At 37.5% G+C, this 18,753-nt stretch overlaps 1 protein-coding gene across 2 annotated transcripts in view; it reads left to right on the top strand.

The window, feature by feature from the left end:
- Positions 1 to 321: 321 nt before the first annotated feature.
- Positions 322 to 18,753, top strand: part of knockout (Stork-head domain-containing protein knockout) — a 163,808-nt gene continuing 145,376 nt past the window's right edge. For both annotated transcript variants that reach the window (XM_003704094.3, XM_012287141.2), the window contains exon 1: positions 322 to 875. The gene's annotated coding sequence lies outside the window, so the exon portion shown is untranslated. The remainder of the gene's footprint in view (positions 876 to 18,753) is intronic.

The following is an 18,753-nucleotide window of genomic DNA, read 5'->3' as shown; positions in this document are numbered from 1 at the left end:
TGCACTTTAACAAAAAGCTTCCCTTATAATAAGAAACTTGTGGAGCATTTGACCGATTTGGCAAGTCAGCTTCAAAGTCTCCTCCATTTAGAACTCGTACGGTACAAATTCCCGCCTGGGAATTTGAAAAGCATATCCAAGACCGAAAAAAGGTACAAAGGAGCATTAGAAGAGCACTCGATCTCCAGGCACTCGATCACGCATTCTCTCGCGCGCTGGCTGCATCATCCGCTTTATAGGAGCGCGTGCGGCCCCCACCTCCCGTCGTATCCCTCGGGGAGAGGTAACAGGACATTGGCGGAGAGCAACGTTGTTCCCGGTTAGTGGCTGGCGAGTTTTCGGTGCCGTCGCCAGTGGCAGAGAGCCAGTTTCTCGCAGCGTCGAGCCGGCGGCGTCGAGGCGCCCCTTCAGTACGAAGCCGACGACCGTGGCAGCTGCAGCCGCTGCACCTGTCGTCTCGTCGTATCGCGACAAACTACGCTCGTCGTCCGCTCGGCTGATCTTCTCTTTGGCTCCCGATCGTGGATCCGATCGACATCGATACCCCATGGATACCGTGTTCGCGGCTCCGATTTCCCTCGACCCGAAACAGACTCCGTCACTTCTGGATAATCGCCGATGAGTTCAGTGGAATACGCGTTCGATCGGTAAAATAGCCACGGGATTTTTCTTCACGTGCTCCGTTTTCGCCCGGAACGGCTTGTGCTCCAGTGTTTCTCGGTTGCCTTCTCGCTCTGGCACGAGGTGATAGAAGAAAGAGAGGACCCCGTATAAAAGTGAAAACTTGTTTCTCCGGTGTTCGTGGTTCGGGCCCCGTTTGGATATTTCGGACTACCAGGAATTCGTCCTCGGATCTGGACTCGAACGCTGCCGAGGTGAGTCTCTTCGACGATGAATTCCAGCACCCTGCCACGAGGGTCAAGAGCGGTCAGCCATCTGCCTCTGCACCGCTCTGTCCACTCGTTACGCGGCCATACAATCCTTTTTCAGTTGTAACACTTTTTTTATACCTTTTTATTACTTCCGAGTTATCTCTTGAGCTTTTTCACGGGGGTTTTCACTGGTTTTGAGAGGAGAAATTATTGTACTGTGATCTTGTATTGTTATGTATATTCAGCACTTGATGGTATTCGGTTAATACTCTGACGCACTCACAGTTGAAATATTATAAATTCTACTGAATCTTTGAGTAGGTTTCAATTTGGAGTATTTAGATTATCATACTACTGGTGTTTAGGTGACTCCTAGTCGTAATCTGACGCATCGTGACGCACTTACAGTTCAAATATAAATTCTACTGAATCTTTGAGTAGGTTTCAATTTGGAGTATTTAGATTATTATACTACTGGTGGTGTTTGGGTGACTTCTTGTACTCTGACGCATCGTAACGCACTTACGGTTCAAATATAATAAATTCTACTGAATCTTTGAATAGATTTCAATTTGGAGTATTTCAATTATTATACTACTGGTGGTGTTTGGGTGACTCCTTGTACTCTGACGCATCGTGACGCACTTACAGTTCAAATATCATAAATTCTACTGAATCATTGAGTACGTTTCAATTTGGAGTATTTAAATTATTATACTATTGGTGATATTTGGGTGACTCGTCATACCCTGACGCATCGTGACGCACTTACAATTCAAATATTCTACATCCTACTCGAATTTTTAATTTCCTCCAAATTGAAGTATATACTTAAATTATACCGTCGCTGGTAATCAGTAGACTCCTTGACATACTCTGACGCATCGTGACGCACATACAGTCCAAATATTCTAAACTGTATCCTATAAGAAAAATAGAATAAAATTTTCTGGTACTTGAGCCTAGTTTTCTACACAATCATATTTGAAGAACCACTGCTGTTATGGGGATGCACGACGTAAACATCTATTGTACTTGCAAACAATGTCGGCAGGTGACTGCTATGAACTCGAAAGAAACACACGAACAAAATTTTCGATAAGAAGAATTTTAGTTTCTCAAATTACGAATTTGAAATGGAGGGATTTGGGGGTGGAGAGATTCGGAAATATAGGGATTTGGGAGTGGAGGGATTTGGGGGTGTAGAAATTTTGGCGGGTATAGAGATTTGAGGGCGTAGAGATTCGGGGGCGTAGAGATTCGGGGGCGTAGAAATTGGTGAACGTAGGGATTTGGGGATATGGTGATTCGGGGGTGTAGAAATTCGGGAATATAGGGTTTCGGGGGTGTAGGAATTGGGGAACGTAGGGATTCGGGGGTGTAGAAATTCGGGAATGAAGGGATTCGGAGGCGTAGAGATTCGGGGGCGTAGGGATTCGGGGGTGTAGAAATTGGTGAACATAGGGATTTGGGGGTGTGGCGATTCGAAGGTGTAGAAATTTGGGAATATATGGATTCGGGGGTGTAGAAATTTGGGAACGTAGGGATTCGGGGGTGTAGAAATTTGGGAACGTAGGGATTCGGGGGTGTAGAAATTCGGGAATGTAGGGATTTGGGAATGTAGCGATTCGACAGCGTAGAAATTCGGAAATATAGGGATTTGGGAATGTAGCGATTCGACAGCGTAGAAATTCGGAAATATAGGGATTCGGGAATATAGGGATTTGGGGACGTAGGGATTCGAGGGCGTCGAAATTGGGGAATGTAGAGATTCGTAAATGCAGCGATTCGGAGGCGTAGAAATTTGGGAATATAGGGATTCGGGGGTGTAAAAATTCGGAAATGTGAATTTGGAAATTTAGATATTCAGGAATGCAGTAATTCGAAAGCATAAAAATTCGGAAACATAGGTATTCAGTCCTACACCTATTCTCACATATAAAATTTCAAAAATACATATAGTACCTCAACTATACAAAAACTCACTGATCTAATAATTCGTAAATATAATAACCTCAACTATACAAAAACTCAGTGATCTAATAATTCGTAAATATAATAATTCATAAACACTATTATATAATGATATCCATCATGTAACTCTCCTCATAAACACCTGATCATCCTCATCAAAGCGCCAACCCATGGTTCGCCACCAGTACACACTGTTCCACTGCATGACGCACCTCGTGTTTCAACAGCGTCGGCCAGAACGGGGTTGCACCGAACTAGCTCGAAAAGTGAACGCGTGATAACGACGCATATATACGCATGCTCGTGAAACGGTCGCGACGGAAATTGAGATGATGAAATTGAACGCGAGTATCAACAATGCACGCGATCGTTCGATTATCCTACTCGACGCAGCTGAGCAAATAACTGGGATAAAATGCTCGGCTCATGCTGCTTTCAGCCTGCTGTTTCGGCTTCCTTGCTATAATTTCACTTGTTGTTTCTCGTGTTTGCCGTTATGTTACCTTGCGTCGCGATAACTTTCCTTCACGTATCTGGTTGATTATCTGCGGGATAATTCGGAGGAAATTAAGGTCTGTTCGACGGAATTCTAGCTCGCGTGATTTCTAGTCGTAGAAAAGATTTCGTAAGGTTCGATGGATGGAAGTGTGACAAGTAGGAAGTTGGATGATCTCGAGCCTAACTATTTTGGACTGTTTCTCTTTAGTTGGAAAATTTGGGATTTAGGATTTAGGATTAGGGGATTTGGGAATTTAGGAAGTTTTAGATTTGCAGATTTTTTGCAAGTTGGAAAAATTACAAATTTGGGACTTTGGTGAAGGTTGGAACTCTGGAATTTCCAACCTCTCAAATTTCCAATCTCTCAAATTTCCAATTTCCCAAATTTCCAATCTCTCAAATCTCCAATTTCCCAAATTTCCAATCTCTCAAATTTCCAATTTCCCAAATTTCCAATCTCTCAAATTTCCAATTTTCCAAATTACCAATCTCTCAAATTTCCAATATTTCAAATTTCCAACCTCTCAAATTTCCAATCTCTCAAATTTCCAACCTCTCAAATTTCCAATCTCTCAAATTTCCAATTTCCCAAATTACCAATCTCTCAAATTTCCAATTTCCCAAATTTCCAATCTCTCAAATTTCCAATTTCCCAAATTCCCCAATCTCCACAATCTACCAATCTCCCAATCTCCAAATTTCCAAATCACGAAATTACCAAGTTCCTTCCACAAAATTTCTACCTCCTCAAATGTCCCCATCTCCAATTCCCCAAATTCCCACATCCCCCCATCTTAAATCCCTCCCCTCTGAAACCCCTAAATTTTCCCACCCCAAGTTTCAAACTCCCCAAATTCAATAATTTCAACAACCCTAAATTTCCCAATACTCGTTCCAATAATTGTTCTAATAACAATTCTAAAACAAAATTCCACCACTAACCGACTAATCAAATCTCCCAATAGCGGATCACAGGTTTTGACCATGAATCAACAAATTGTGCAATAGTTACGTAACACACAATCGAAGCTATCATTTGCATTCTTCTTCCGGCTGTTAGATCAATCGCCGATTAGTCCATGATTGCAGGGTAGATCGTGTTAGGTGTTTCACGGTGGTAAATGAAAATGGCTACGTTCCGATCAGCGGGACATTAACGCTTAAACAGCTGGTCACGCATTAGTGCGTGATTTTGTCCGCAACGTTTAACATTCGATAACTAAGTACTACTTGCAGTATTTTACATCTTTCAATTACCGGGTAGTTACTTATCACGTACTCGTAAAACATAGTATTATACTGCTTCGTTTACTTGAAAAAAAGATTCCGTTTTAAACGATGGTAATTTCCTTCGTTTACAACGTTAACCTGTTATCTTATAATCTTGCTCAGATGTTTTTTTCATTTATTTATTTATCACCTGACTGAAAATACATGGATCGTATATTTAGTTTTTATTGTACAGGGTGTATCATTTTTATAAAAACTGTTTTACTGTAATAAGTACTTTATCTCAGAAATATTATTAAAAACACATTATGTGTTCATATTTTCTATAACAAACATACCAGATGGAGAATAAAATTAGATTAAGTTAAGTAGTTAAATCAAAGTGGAGTAAAAAATAAAAATGAAATTTGGATAACAGACTCAGTTTACTGACATACATACTTTCTGTTCAAGAACTTATAATTTCAACATTTCTATTATATTTTTCTACTAAAACAACCTTTTACATATTTCATCACACAACCAAACCCCTTCAACAATTTTTCACCACCTCAAATTGAACACATCCCAACTTTCCAACACTTGCAACAATAACTCATTCAAAAATCGCGCCAAAACAGATCAAGTTCAAACCCAATAAATTCCAAACGACCACTTAATAACTTTAAAACGGCGTCTTTGTCCGTAATCTCCTTGATGTTCCGCAGAACAGATTCCCAGAGAACAATCGAAAGATTCGTGAGGTAACAGATAATTGAAAAGACGAAAAGTAGATTAGGCCACTTTCCTGGGACAAGGGATGCAACCGGGTTTAATTATTGTCAGCTCCGCTCGAACTTAATAACCCTCGTCTTTCTTCGTTCCCTCGCAGGCTTCCAAGAGTAGATTACGCTTAATTACTGTTATGACGCTCGCCAGAATGGAACACAATGTAAATAGGTTTCGAATGGGACCGTGTTCCTCAAAGAGGAAATGCAACTCCGATCTCCCACCGCTAACTTTTGCATACAGATTGCGATGCGCCTTTGTTACATTGTCTCGGTGCACACGCTTCAATTTCTATTTAACTAGTTAACTGACATAATGAAAATCGGCTTCTGCGGTTTAGCTCCAACTTTAATGTGTACCATTAGATGTACATTATTAAATGTTCATAATAAAATGTTCATGATAAAATGTTCATAATAAAATGTTCATGATAAAATGTTCATAATAAAATGTTCATGATAAAATGTTCATTATTAAATGTTCATAATAAAATGTTCATGATAAAATGTGCATAATAAAATGTTCATGATAAAATGTTCATGATAAAATGTTCATTATTAAATGTTCATAATAAAATGTTCATAATAAAATGTTCATAATAAAATGTTCATTATTAAATGTTCATAATAAAATGTTCATTATTAAATGTTCATATTAAACATGTTCATTATAAAATGTTCAATATTAAATGTTCATTATTAAATGTTCATTTTTAAATGTTCATTATTAAGTGTTCACTATTAAATGTTCCTTAAAAAATGTTCATTATTAAATGTTCAATATTAAATGTTCATTACTAAGTGCTTACTATTAAATGTTCAATATTAAATGTTCGTTATTAAATGTTCGTTATTAAATATTCATTATTAAATGTTCATTATTAAATGTTCATTATTAAATGTTCATTTTTAAATGTTCATTTTTAAATGTTCATTTTTAAATGTTCATTTTTAAATGTTCATTTTTAAATGTTCATTTTTAAATGTTCATTTTTAAATGTTCATTTTTAAATGTTCATTTTTAAATGTTCACTATTAAATGTTCACTATTATGTACATCTCTACACATTGCACGACAGACTCCCATAAAATTTCCATTCTGGGAAAACCTCATCCAACGTACCATTTAAATACATATTGCACAATGACCGACATTTTACCAGCTTTCGCGCGCATAGAAAACTCATATTAAAAGTCAGTTGAAATTGAATGGAAGGTTCACGTAATTAGCGAGCAATTAACCTTCATGATAATCGAATTCGAGATCCGTCACGGTGTTTTCAACATAAATCAATTGCAGCTTCATGAGTTTCACTCGCAACGCGATCACTCCTGGCCTCGAGACCTTCCGTTACGTTACGTCGATTTTAACTATCTCATCGGAGGGTAATTCCGCGTTACATCTCGAGGTCGAGGTCGACGGAGTCCCGAGTTTTATGGTCCACGAACGAAGAAGGTCACTCACCTTATAACCGACCTTTGTGCTGCGAAGGGTATGAGATACTGTCTGTTACTTCGGCTAACAGTAATTTCTACTTCTTCCGTTCAACCTTGCAACGGGAATTCTAGATTTTTCGCTGATCTTACATTTTCATTAACTACATTTGCGGAACACAAAATGGCGGATCCTAGATTTCTTATTTTTAGTTAAGGATGGATTTAGTTTAGGATTTAGTTAGCAAGCGTTTGTTGAAATTAACCTTTGAGATGGAGAATCTATAACCTAATTTACCTTATTTTTTTTATAATTTCATTTCGAATAATAACATTTCATGATAACATTATATTTCGTGTAACAATTTACGCGCAGTTAAACCTTGCATGCAATTTTTGTAATTTTTCAAGAAAATATATTTTTTGGTACAAACTGATAGTAAAATGACAAAAGCGTTTGATGGTTACGATAAACAGCGATCTATTCATAGATAGGATTGAGGAAGTCGTAAAGTTGTGTACTACCGATACGCATATTCAAGTTCACGATTGCGGTACTACGAGTCGTTGAATTTTCATTTACATTCGCTGAAACGTATTCGGAAAGGTCATCGTCTTTAACTCACGCATGGTTTGTATATTAAAGTATTTCGAAATCTTAAAACTGTTTTTACGACTCCGTTTTATGGACTATATGCTCGTTTTCGAAAGGAAGGAATTTTTGAAGTAACGGTGTAAAGTGACTAGGTAATTTGTCTGCGAGTCTAGTCATTCTTCGCGAATCGATTCTCGCATATTCCGCGTAACACTATTATTTATCTACTGTTTGGCCAACTGGAAGACATTCGTTGTCTTTGGCCTTTGCCTTTGTCTTTGAGAAATAAATCCTTAGCACTAAATAGAGAAAGGAATTAACATATCTTCAAGTTTGACATCAATGTGTGTGACAATGTGTTTGACATCTATGTTAGAAAATTCAAACTCTAACATAGTTGTTTGCCTGTATATTAAAACATGCAAGAAATAAAAATTGTTAGCTACTTCCAGTGTATGAAACCAAAATGAAAAAATCACCGATTCTTGAAGCGACAAATGACCTAACCTCTGAACACAACGAGTCAGTAAAATGGCGTCCCAGCAATTCGAATGCAAAAGCCTTCTAATTGAACGCTTCAGAACACCAATAACGCATCGTGTCCTGAAAAGGATCCCCGTTTCGAAGAACGACCGATCGTCAACAATAGACGAAACGTCGTAAAAGATTATCGGGCACGAACGACTATCTCATCTGGTCGTTGGTAGCGAAGAAAATTACGGTGTACGTTCAAGTGGCGAGTCGTTCGTGTACCTTTTACGCTCGAGACGAGAATCGCCGTTTAGGCGGTGTTTACATCGATTCTCAAAGCGACGAGCAAAGAGCACGCGGTGAGGCTGCTTGTAATTCAGCCGCAAGATCGACCGAGTGTAAGTTGTCGGCGACAAAAACCGAACTAACTCGGGCGTGAACGAGAAATCTGTCTGGAAACCATCGTTCATTCTTGAGTTCCATTGCGATCGAACGTCGCTATTGATTATGGTGCAGTAGAGCCACCCGTATTAATGGGGAGACAAAGGTGTCCAGATGAGGGACTTATCGAATAACGGGACAACTTTCTTTTGTAGCGAACTTTATTTATCCAGGTGGAAGGAACGCTTCGTTTCGATATTTGAGGATCCCGTATATTTCCAGCTGCTAAATTGCGTAAGATTTTACCAAAAATAATTGTGAAGTACATTCTCTTCGAGACACGAACCATCGACTCCAAATCGAACGCTTCGTGAGGCACGTCGTCGTTGCTTTCGTTCGCTTTTTCTGCTCGTGTCAAACTTATGTTCATCGCGTTATCTCCGTCAGAACCGTCAGAATCCTTCCACCTTTTTCGAGCTCTCTCATTATTTTGTATTTCGTATCGATAGTCAGAACTGCGCGTTCTCGTTTAGTCGCCGTTGTAGTCGCACGCTGTCAGCTTCGTACTAAATTGATGTACATAACTGGAATTCGTTCGACCAAATACGGGGAGTGTCTATACTGTATGAAAACGTCGCTGCGAAACGGCTATTCGGGTAACAGAACTTTCGGATACTAGAACGTTCAGATATTAGGGTATTCGAATAATGGGGTGCAGTTACGGAGGCTCTACTGTACTCCGAACTTCCGATCAACGCATCTTCTACTTCCTGAGGATTTTATAGGAAATTTTATGTTTTATATGGAGAGTGTGGGAAATTTTGGGTTGCATATAGAATTCGTAGGGCAGTTTGAGTTCTATGTGTACTTTAGAGTGGAGTATCTTGGAGCTGCTCTTTCATCATTTTTGATCTCATGTACAGATTATGTGGGATTCTAGGGTAGAGGTTATGTGAGGTTCTATGGATGCCATGGAGAATGTTAATTTTTGGGTTGGACCAAGTTTTGTGTGGATCCTATAGGATATCTCAAGTTTCAGGAGCCTGTTGGATATTTCAAGTTTGAGGGTCCTATAGGAAAGCTTATGTCTTGATTCAATCTTGTGGGGAATTTTAAGTTTGACATGGGTATCCTAGCATATAAGTTTCATATGACTTCCATGAAGAATTGTAAGTTTTGCATCGTTGTACAGGTAATCTCAACTTCTGCTTCGCAGGAAATTTTAAGTTCCATGTAAATTGTATCAGGAATTTAAAATTTCATATAGATTTTTACAGAAATTTAAATTCTACATGAATGTTATGAGGACATTTTTAAGTCTCATACATCCTACAGAAAATTTAAATTTGTTCATAGATTTTCATCTTAAGTTTCATTTTTATTTTACAGCGAATTTCAACCTTCAAATAACACAGAAACCCAAAGCTTCTCAAGCTTCTTAAAAACCAGATAAAAAAATTCTGCTCCACATACTTCTTTATGTACCAACGCTTTTACTCATTATTCCATGTAATCTACAAAAGAGAAGTATTAAAATTAATAAGATAGTAGCAATCACGAGTCTGCAATCTCCGACAAAATCGTTTGAACTTAATTAGCAAGGTTCTTACCAACAGCGCCTTTATTATACATTAATTTCTATAATAAACCGAGTGGAATCGTACCGATTGGAATTAGATAAGGGAACAAAGAAAGGCACGAAGTTAGTTAGGGAGGAAAAAATTGTCGAAAGAAAGTGAGCCGACAAGAACGTTTGTTAGTAAGGTCGGTGTACCGAACAAAGTCTAAGGGTTGAAAGAGAAAGGCAGACAGGAAGATCGGCGACGTTGGCGAACAATAAACGCAAAGCAACACGGCAAAATCGGCCGCAATTAATTCAATTACACAGTGAAAGGAAGTTCAATGTCTACTAACAAGACGCTTCGCGGACGACATCGTGACTGCAGAGTAATCGTGTGCACGCTTGCTCGTTTCTCTTTCTTTAGAGTTGAACTCCGATGGTACGCCGGTTCCATATACATCGTTTATGAATAGTTAGCCACGCGTATGAATAGTTATACGTCTACTGAGTCTAACAGGAAAACGCGAGCTGAAAAACCCTAGTTTCCACGTTTGACCTGGATTCGTGAGATACGCTCGCGTGATATACATACCTTCGACGTGGCTTGCATATCGTCAAAGGAATGAATGTTGCTTCCAACTTGGAAACGGGACTTTAGTCGAACCTTTTCACTATAAATGGATTTATTGAATTTACTGGGATTTTTAATATTTGCTGAGATATTTTAGTTTAGGATTTTTTAGATTAATATATTTGAGGGAAATTTTGGGGGACTTTTTCCTCAGATTCCAAATTTCCCATATTCCAAATTCCTCAGATATCAAATTTCCCAATTTCCAAATTCCCCAAATTCCAAATTCCCAGATTCCATATTCCCCAAATTCCAAATTCCCCAATTTCCAAACTCCCCAGATTCCAAATTTCCCAGATTCCATATTCCCCAAATTCCAAATTCCCCAATTTCCAAACTCCCCAGATTCCAAATTTCCCAGATTCCATATTCCCCAAATTCCAAATTCCCCAAATCCCAAATTCCCCAAATCCCAAATCCCCCAAATCCCAAATCCCCCAAATCCCAAATCCCCCAAATCCCAAATCCCCCAAATCCCAAATCCCCCAAATCCCAAATCCCCCAAATCCCAAATCCCCAAATCCCAAATCCCCAAATCCCAAATCCCCCAAATCCCAAATCCCCCAAATCCCAAATCCCCCAGATTCCAAACTCCCCAAATTCCAAATTGTCCAAATTCCAAATTCCCCAAATTCCAAACTCCCCAAATTCCAAACTCTCCAAATTCCAAATTGCCCAAATCCCATAAGCGAATCTAAAATGGCGATGTTTTGTATATTATAGTTCTTTCACAAAACATAAATTGCTCGACCTCTGCAAACTGCAACGTCCTTGCTATCCATTCGAGCCGCCTATTCACTCTCTGACTCCGTTTCCGGTCTCCATTGATTCACACCTGCATGTCCGTTATCTGCAATCGCCACAGAGTTGCATATCGCACATGTGCGCTTACATTGACAATACTGCGCTTACATGTGGCAAATGATGGATAATTGTCGCTAAAGTGTTGTGTCACAAACTCTTTTATAGATATATCTTGTTGGATACCAAAAAGGATTCTTGTCTCCTTTCTATCAAATAAGTTGACTTGCTCATATCTATTCTTACAAGTGTGAGCAACATTAGAGGTAAATTTCGAACGGTGACTATTTTATTAAACTTTTTCAGGATCTTTTATCTAACAGTTAAATGAGTTTCTACGATATAGAGAATTGATTTTCTCCGACGATAGGATCGAACAAGGAGGCAAGGGTCATCAATAAAATAGCATGACCAGTAAAAAAGGCATTCCGTGTTGCTTTTCCAGCCCGAGGGACTGCGCTCGCAATTACTTCTAATCGGTTTAGAAAATCCGCGTGCCGAAACATGGACGTCCAATTAAGGAACGTCCTCTGCGATCGTAATCGATCGGTCAGTTCTTTCGTCCTGCTTGCACCTGGACTGTAAACATGATTTGGCCCTTGATTTCACCGATCACTCGGACCGATCTTCCTTGACAAGCGTTCGTCTTTCTTGGGAAGTTGCTACGTCAACTAGTTGCTCTGGTATTACATATGTACCTTGGTGAACGTGGCAGACTTCACTTTGATAATTGGCGAAGTAGGAAAAGAAATATGCAATTTTGGATATTTACAATTTTCTACTTTTGTTGGATTCGTGGATTGATGATTTGATGGATTAATGGATTGGTGGATTGATGGATTGATGGATTGATGGATTGATGGATTGATGGATTGATGGATTGATGAATTGATGGATTGATGGATTGATGGATTGATGGATTGATGGATTGATGGATTGATGGATTGATGGATTGATGGATTGATGGATTGATGGATTGATGGATTGATGGATTGATGGATTGATGGATTGATGGATTGATGGATTGATGGATTGATGGATTGATGGATTGATGGATTGATGGATTGATGGACTGATGGATTGATGGATTGATGGATTGATGGATTGATGGATTGATGGATTGATGGATTGACGAATTGAGAGGTTGATCAATTGTTAGGTTGAAACATGGACACATTGATGAATTGGTGAATTGATGAATCGATGCATTGACAACTTAACAGGTGGAGAGATTACAGATTGATAGAGAGGTAGGTTGCCGAATTGACAGGTTGATAGATTGGTAGATTGACACATTGATGAATTGACAGGTTGATAGATTGTTAAATTGACAAACTGACAGATTGACACATTAATGAATTGATGAATTAATAGATTGACACATTGATGAATTGATCAATTAATAGATTGACACATTGATGAATTGATGAATTGATGAATTGATAGATTGACAGATTAACAGATTGACAAATTGATAAATTGATAGATTGATGAATTGTCAGGTTAATAGATTGTTAGATTGACAAACAGACAGATTGACACATTGACACATTGATGAATTGATGTATTGATGTATTGATGTATTGATGAATTGATACATTGATGTATTGATGAATTGATACATTGATGAATTGATAGATTGGTACATTGATGAATTGACGCATAAAAAAAGTTGAAAATTTTTTAAACATAAAAAGACTATTAGTTAATTTATAAGCTTATCCTCTATTCTTCATCCCTAAATTTCCCCTAGATTCTCCCCAACTCTCCCTAAACCCTTCGAAAGTCGAAAGCAACGACAGCTTTCAAGAATGATATATTACTTACAAGAGAGGAATGTCGCTACAGAAACGAAACAACTTGAGCAAATAACAATTTTCAATAAACGATCCCTCTCGCGAAGTAATCAATCAAATCTCCGATGTGTACAACACATACGTATCTATCTTGAAGCGGATATCATATATCGCCCACGCGACATTCGAACAAGTTAATAAACAGCAACAGTTTCTGTACATTTCACTGGTGCGCACACACGATTTCTACTCGAGCGTAATTTCCATGTTGTTACATTATTCGTGTACAGAAAGTGGATGCCAATTAGTCTTTGGCAGCATCGATAATCGTGCTGTGTCTCGGAGTTGATCGAGGAGCAGGCGAAGTGCGTTTTACAATTAGAGACCCAAGAAAAAAAACGAAATAAAATGTTGTTAAAAAGCACTTGAAAAGTGGGGATTTTTCAAAACTGGACCGCTGTCAATCTCTGTTCGAGGCATAAATAATCGACACCGAAGAATATATGTATCCGTCCCAGACACCGGGGGCATAACTCATCGCAGCGGATGCAATCGCTCACGTTGCCGAAGAATTCAGCGTGCTTCACGTAGCAATGAAACTCTGAAGCTACGCACGATGGACGAAGCGTGATTAAATTTCGGTACACATTCTTATTTACTTGCGGAGAATATGAGGGAGTTTTATTAAAATGATTATTCAAAGATGACAGAGTTAGTTTATTAACGATGTTAATTACTTAGTTAGATTTTTTGTGGAGGAACATTTAATTTTGATGTTTCCGTTATGATTTTCTACGGAAATGACCCTTTGCATATTTTATTGTACAACTAAAATTCTTGAACAATTTTTCACTGTATCAATTTGGAGATGTGCTAATTTTTTGATAAGTGGAAGAATAAGTTGTTTGAAAAGCGCGCCAAACAGGTTTGAGGGATGGTGGACTTTTTTGTGGTTTTTAGAGGTTTGTGGATGTGTTATTTTGAAAATTGGGGTGGTTGGTAATTTGGAAATTTTTGATATTGAGGATGTGTTGGTAAATTGGGAAATTAAGGAGTTGGGAAATTGAGAAGTTGGGAAATTAAGAAATTGGGAAATTGGGAGATTGGGAAATAGAGAGATTAGGAAATAGGCGAAATTGGGAAATTAGGAGATTGGGAAATTGAGAGATTGGGAAATTGAGAAGTTGGGAACTTAAGAAATTGGGAAATTGAGAGATTGGGAAATTGAGAAGTTGGGAACTTAAGAAATTGGGAAATTGGGAGATTGGGAAATTGAGAGATTGGGAAATTGAGAAGTTGGAAACTTAAGAAATTGGGAAATTGAGAAGTTGGGAAATTAGGAAATTGGGAAATTGGGGAATAGGGAAATTGAGAGATTGGGAAATTGAGGGATTGGGAAATTGAGAAGTTGGGAACTTAAGAAAATGGGAAATTGAGAGATTGGGAAATTGAGAGATTGGGAAATTGAGAGATTGGGAAATTAGGAAATTGGGAAATTGGGGGATTGGGAAATTGAGAAATTGGGAAATTGAGAGATTGGGAAATTAGGAGATTGGGAAATTGAGAAGTTGGGAACTTAAGAAATTGGGAATTTAAGGGTTTGGGAAATTGAGAAGTTGGGAACTTAAGAAATTGGGAAATTGAGAGATTGGGAAATTAGGAAATTGGGAAATTGAGAGATTGGGAAATTAAGAAATTGGGAAATTTGAGAGATTGGAAATTTGGGAAATTGGAGAATTGAGAGATTGGAGATTTGGGAAACTAGGAAATTGGGAAATTGGGAAATTAGGAAATTAAGAAATCAGAAAATTACCAAATTACCAAATTAGAAACCTTGAGAGTACAAAAACTAAAAAATACCAAAATTTGAATATCAAAACCTTGAAAACAATCCATCCACCTCACCACACCCTCAAAAACCATACCTCTCCATCACAAAACATTTTCTCCCCAAGATTTCACCGCCCACAACCCGTTTAAATTCATCAACCGCAATTTCCATCTTATCTCTTGTCAACTCGTAATTACATTATTTACCCGAGACTAAAGATCTATCAGAAATAAGTCACGTGACCAGTATAAATTTACCGTCTACACCGTCTATTTTCCTTAAACTCTCCCGCAGTAAAAGAGTTAATAAAATGGCCGGTCTCATTAGTTATACTATAAATCAAGTATCTATCATGAGCATAAACGTTCTCTTCCGTTGGATAGACTGAAATGAATGAAACACGTTTTGTTTTACATTTACAAAATTGAAGTTAATGCAATTTAAAACACACGTTAGTAAGTGAAAGGATAGCGTGTAATAATAACGTGGATATTTTCTAATGGACATCAGATACGTTCGTCGTGGTTTCTCATCGCTATCGTTTCTTTCGTCGTCGAATACAAATTACTGCATCAATAAGCGTCAAAATATTCTTGCATGCTCAATGAACGGTTGGCGAACATCACTTTTCGATCATCTTTTTTCGATATTATCTTACAATTTTTCATTTACTCGAGATTTATTACGGAGGAGATGATTTATTAATGTTCTCTTAATTTTTGGATTTTTACGTTTTATGAGTTTTGCTTTTTAGGATTTGATGTTTTAGAATTTTTGTATTGTTGGATTTTTGGATTGAAATTTTTGTACTTTTTCATTTTTGAAGAGAGTTTTTAGAATTTTGGATTTTGGATTGTTTGGAATTTTTAGATTGTTGGGTATTTGAAATTTGAACATTGGAATTTTGGATTTTGACATTTTTAAGTTTTAGTATTATTGGATTTCTACATTGAAATTTTTGAATTTTTTAACTTTTCTATTTTTGGATTGAATTTTTAGAATTTTAGATTTTGGACTCTTTGAAATTTTTGCATTGTTGGATATTTGATATTTGAACATTGTATTTTTGCATTAAAAAATTTTTACGTTTTAGTGTTATTAGATTTCTGAATTGAAATTTTGAAATTTTTCGACTTTTTCATTTTTTAATGGAATTTAAAAAATTTTTGATCTAGGACCCACATATAATCCATGTATAATTTGTTCGCATTTTTGATCGACATCTTCTTAATTAAAAAATATTTTGCACTAACAAAATTCACTATTATTATTATTACAATAATCATAAGTATAAGTCAAAACAGTTAAACCAAAAAATAGACCATCATAAAAAATAAAGAATGTCACGCCTCGAAGCTCGCAATGGAGGATCGCTCTAAACGTAATTTCTCCGCAAAGTCAGTTTTCTTTCAAGAACAAAAGCAAATGAAATTGTGAGAAAGTAGAAACGTGGAGTGTTTAGGCTCTGTTAGGATACATAACATCGTCCGATCGTTGGAGCCGGCGTAGATACGATCACGCGAAATCCTAGAGCGCGGCAAAACGAAAAGATGGCCGACGAATAACTCGTATCGTATCACAAAATGGTAGGCGGATATCGAAGGCAGCGCTGTTCGTTTCACTTGCTACGATTCCGTGGGTAACGAGCATCCTGCTTTGGACTTGGCGAATTCTAATGAAATACGTGATCGATCCCGGTGAAACCCGAGAAACGTTCGCAGCCGATATCGAGGGCGCTTTTAATTGAAACTTTCAAATCCGTCGAATCACGTAGCCGTGGATTTTTCGCCGCTAATTTTCACGCGGACAAACGAGCGATTTGCAAAAATTCCTTATCGCTTCTGGCCAAAGGTGCTCAGCGTGCGGCGATAAATAACGAGCCGATTCGTGCCTCGATAAAATACATTCGTTGCTTTCTAGCGGACGTAAAATTAAGGGAGATCAGCATATATTTTACACTCTTTGGTTATTCATTTTTAATTCATTTGTTGAAATGGTAATATGTGGGTACACATCGATGTTAACGTTGAAATTGAATGATTTCATTGAACTTTAAAAATTGAATGATTTCATTGATCTTCAAAAATTGATTGGTTTCATTGATCTTCAAAAATTGATTAGTTTCATTAATCTTCAAGAATTGATTGGTTTCGTCGATCTTCAAGAATTGATTGATTTCATTGATCTTCAAAAATTGATTGATTTCATTGATCTTCAAAAATTGATTGATTTTATTGATCTTCTAGAATTGATTGGTTTCGTTGATCTTCAAGAATTGATTGATTTCATTGATCTTCAAAAATTGATTGATTTCATTCATCTTCAAAAATTGATTGGTTTCGTTGATCTTCAAGAATTGATTGATTTCATTGATCTTCAAAAATTGATTAGTTTCATTGATCTTCAAGAATTGATTGGTTCCATTGGTCTTCAAGAATTGATTGATTTCATTGATCTTCAAAAATTGATTGATTTCATTGATCTTCAAGAATTGATTGATTTCATTGATCTTCAAAAATTGATTGATTTCACTAATCTTCAAGAATTGATTGGTTTTATTGATCTTCAAGAATTGATTGATTTCATTGATCTTCAAAAATTGATTGATTTCATTGATCTTCAAAAATTGATTGATTTCGTTGATCTTTAAAAATTAATTGATTTCATTGATCTTCAAAAATTGATTGATTTCATTGATCTTCAGGAATTGGTTGATTACACTGATCTTCAAAAATTAATTGATTTCATTGATCTTCAAAAATTGATTGATTTCATTGATCTTCAGGAATTGGTTGATTACACTGATCTTCAAAAATTAATTAATTTCATTGATCTTAAATGAAATGTGAAAACATGACAATTCACGATGTTCATCTTTCGGATATTTATACTCAGATAGATCTCCATATTTCGTACGGAAATTCAATTTCAGGTGTTTCATTCGAAGTTAGGTTAACTCAGATATCAATCTCAAATACCAGTGTACGGACTTGCCTAATAGAATTGTACCGAGGTCACCTTAGACTCCATTTGTAGCTTACAGTAACAAATTAATTTGAATAATGGAATTCCATTTAACCCAAGCAAGATCTTAACAATACTATCAATACGCGTATCGCGACATATCAACAAGATATCGCGAATTTATTCGGCATTAATCACAATCAGTGTCTCTAAAATGGCAACTATAACGACAGGTTTAACGAATGTCCGCGTTTGGCGTATAAGTACAAGCCAGGTACACGTTGCAAAAGCAAAAATAAGCAGGTGTTCGTTGGCTCGTTAATAAGACGCGAGTTGCGAGAGGAAAAGCTTGACGTTCGTATCAACATGACCAGGGAGACTCTAGTGAAGATAATTAGCGAGCTCGAGTCGATTAATAAAGAAACACACGATCGAGATTGGAGCTTCCGTCCCGGTGGAGTTGGTTTTCCAGTCTGTAATATGGCGACGCTCGCGCGAACGCAATTATTTCTAATCACTTTAGAAAACCCGTGCTATGTCGCTCGTCGTCCTCGACTCGAGTTGGTTCGACCATTGGCGTAGCTATTGCTAGATTTTTATGTGATCAATTATGTGTTATATCGCTGGAGTATTACACGGGGTGTGGTCACTTATTGTAGGCATGTGTAATAAAGATAGGTGTTATATCGCCACGTGTTGGATTCGCATGCGTTATATTGCCATGTGTTAGATTACCACGCGTGGTAAAGCCACATGTTAGATTACCACGCGTGGTATCGCCACGTGTTAGATTTCCACGCGTGATATCGCCACGTGTTAGATATCCACGCGTGGTATCGCCACGCGTAATATTGCCACGTGTTAGATTTCCACGCGTCGTATCACTACGTGTTAGATTTCCACGCGTGATATCGCCACGTGTTAGATATCCACGCGTGGTATCGCCA

The sequence above is a fragment of the Megachile rotundata genome, chromosome 1 (genome assembly GCF_050947335.1).
Source record: "Megachile rotundata isolate GNS110a chromosome 1, iyMegRotu1, whole genome shotgun sequence".
Taxonomy (NCBI): Eukaryota; Metazoa; Arthropoda; class Insecta; order Hymenoptera; family Megachilidae; genus Megachile; species Megachile rotundata.
Note: the sequence above shows the minus strand (reverse complement) of the source record. Positions and strands in the feature narration are given on the sequence as shown.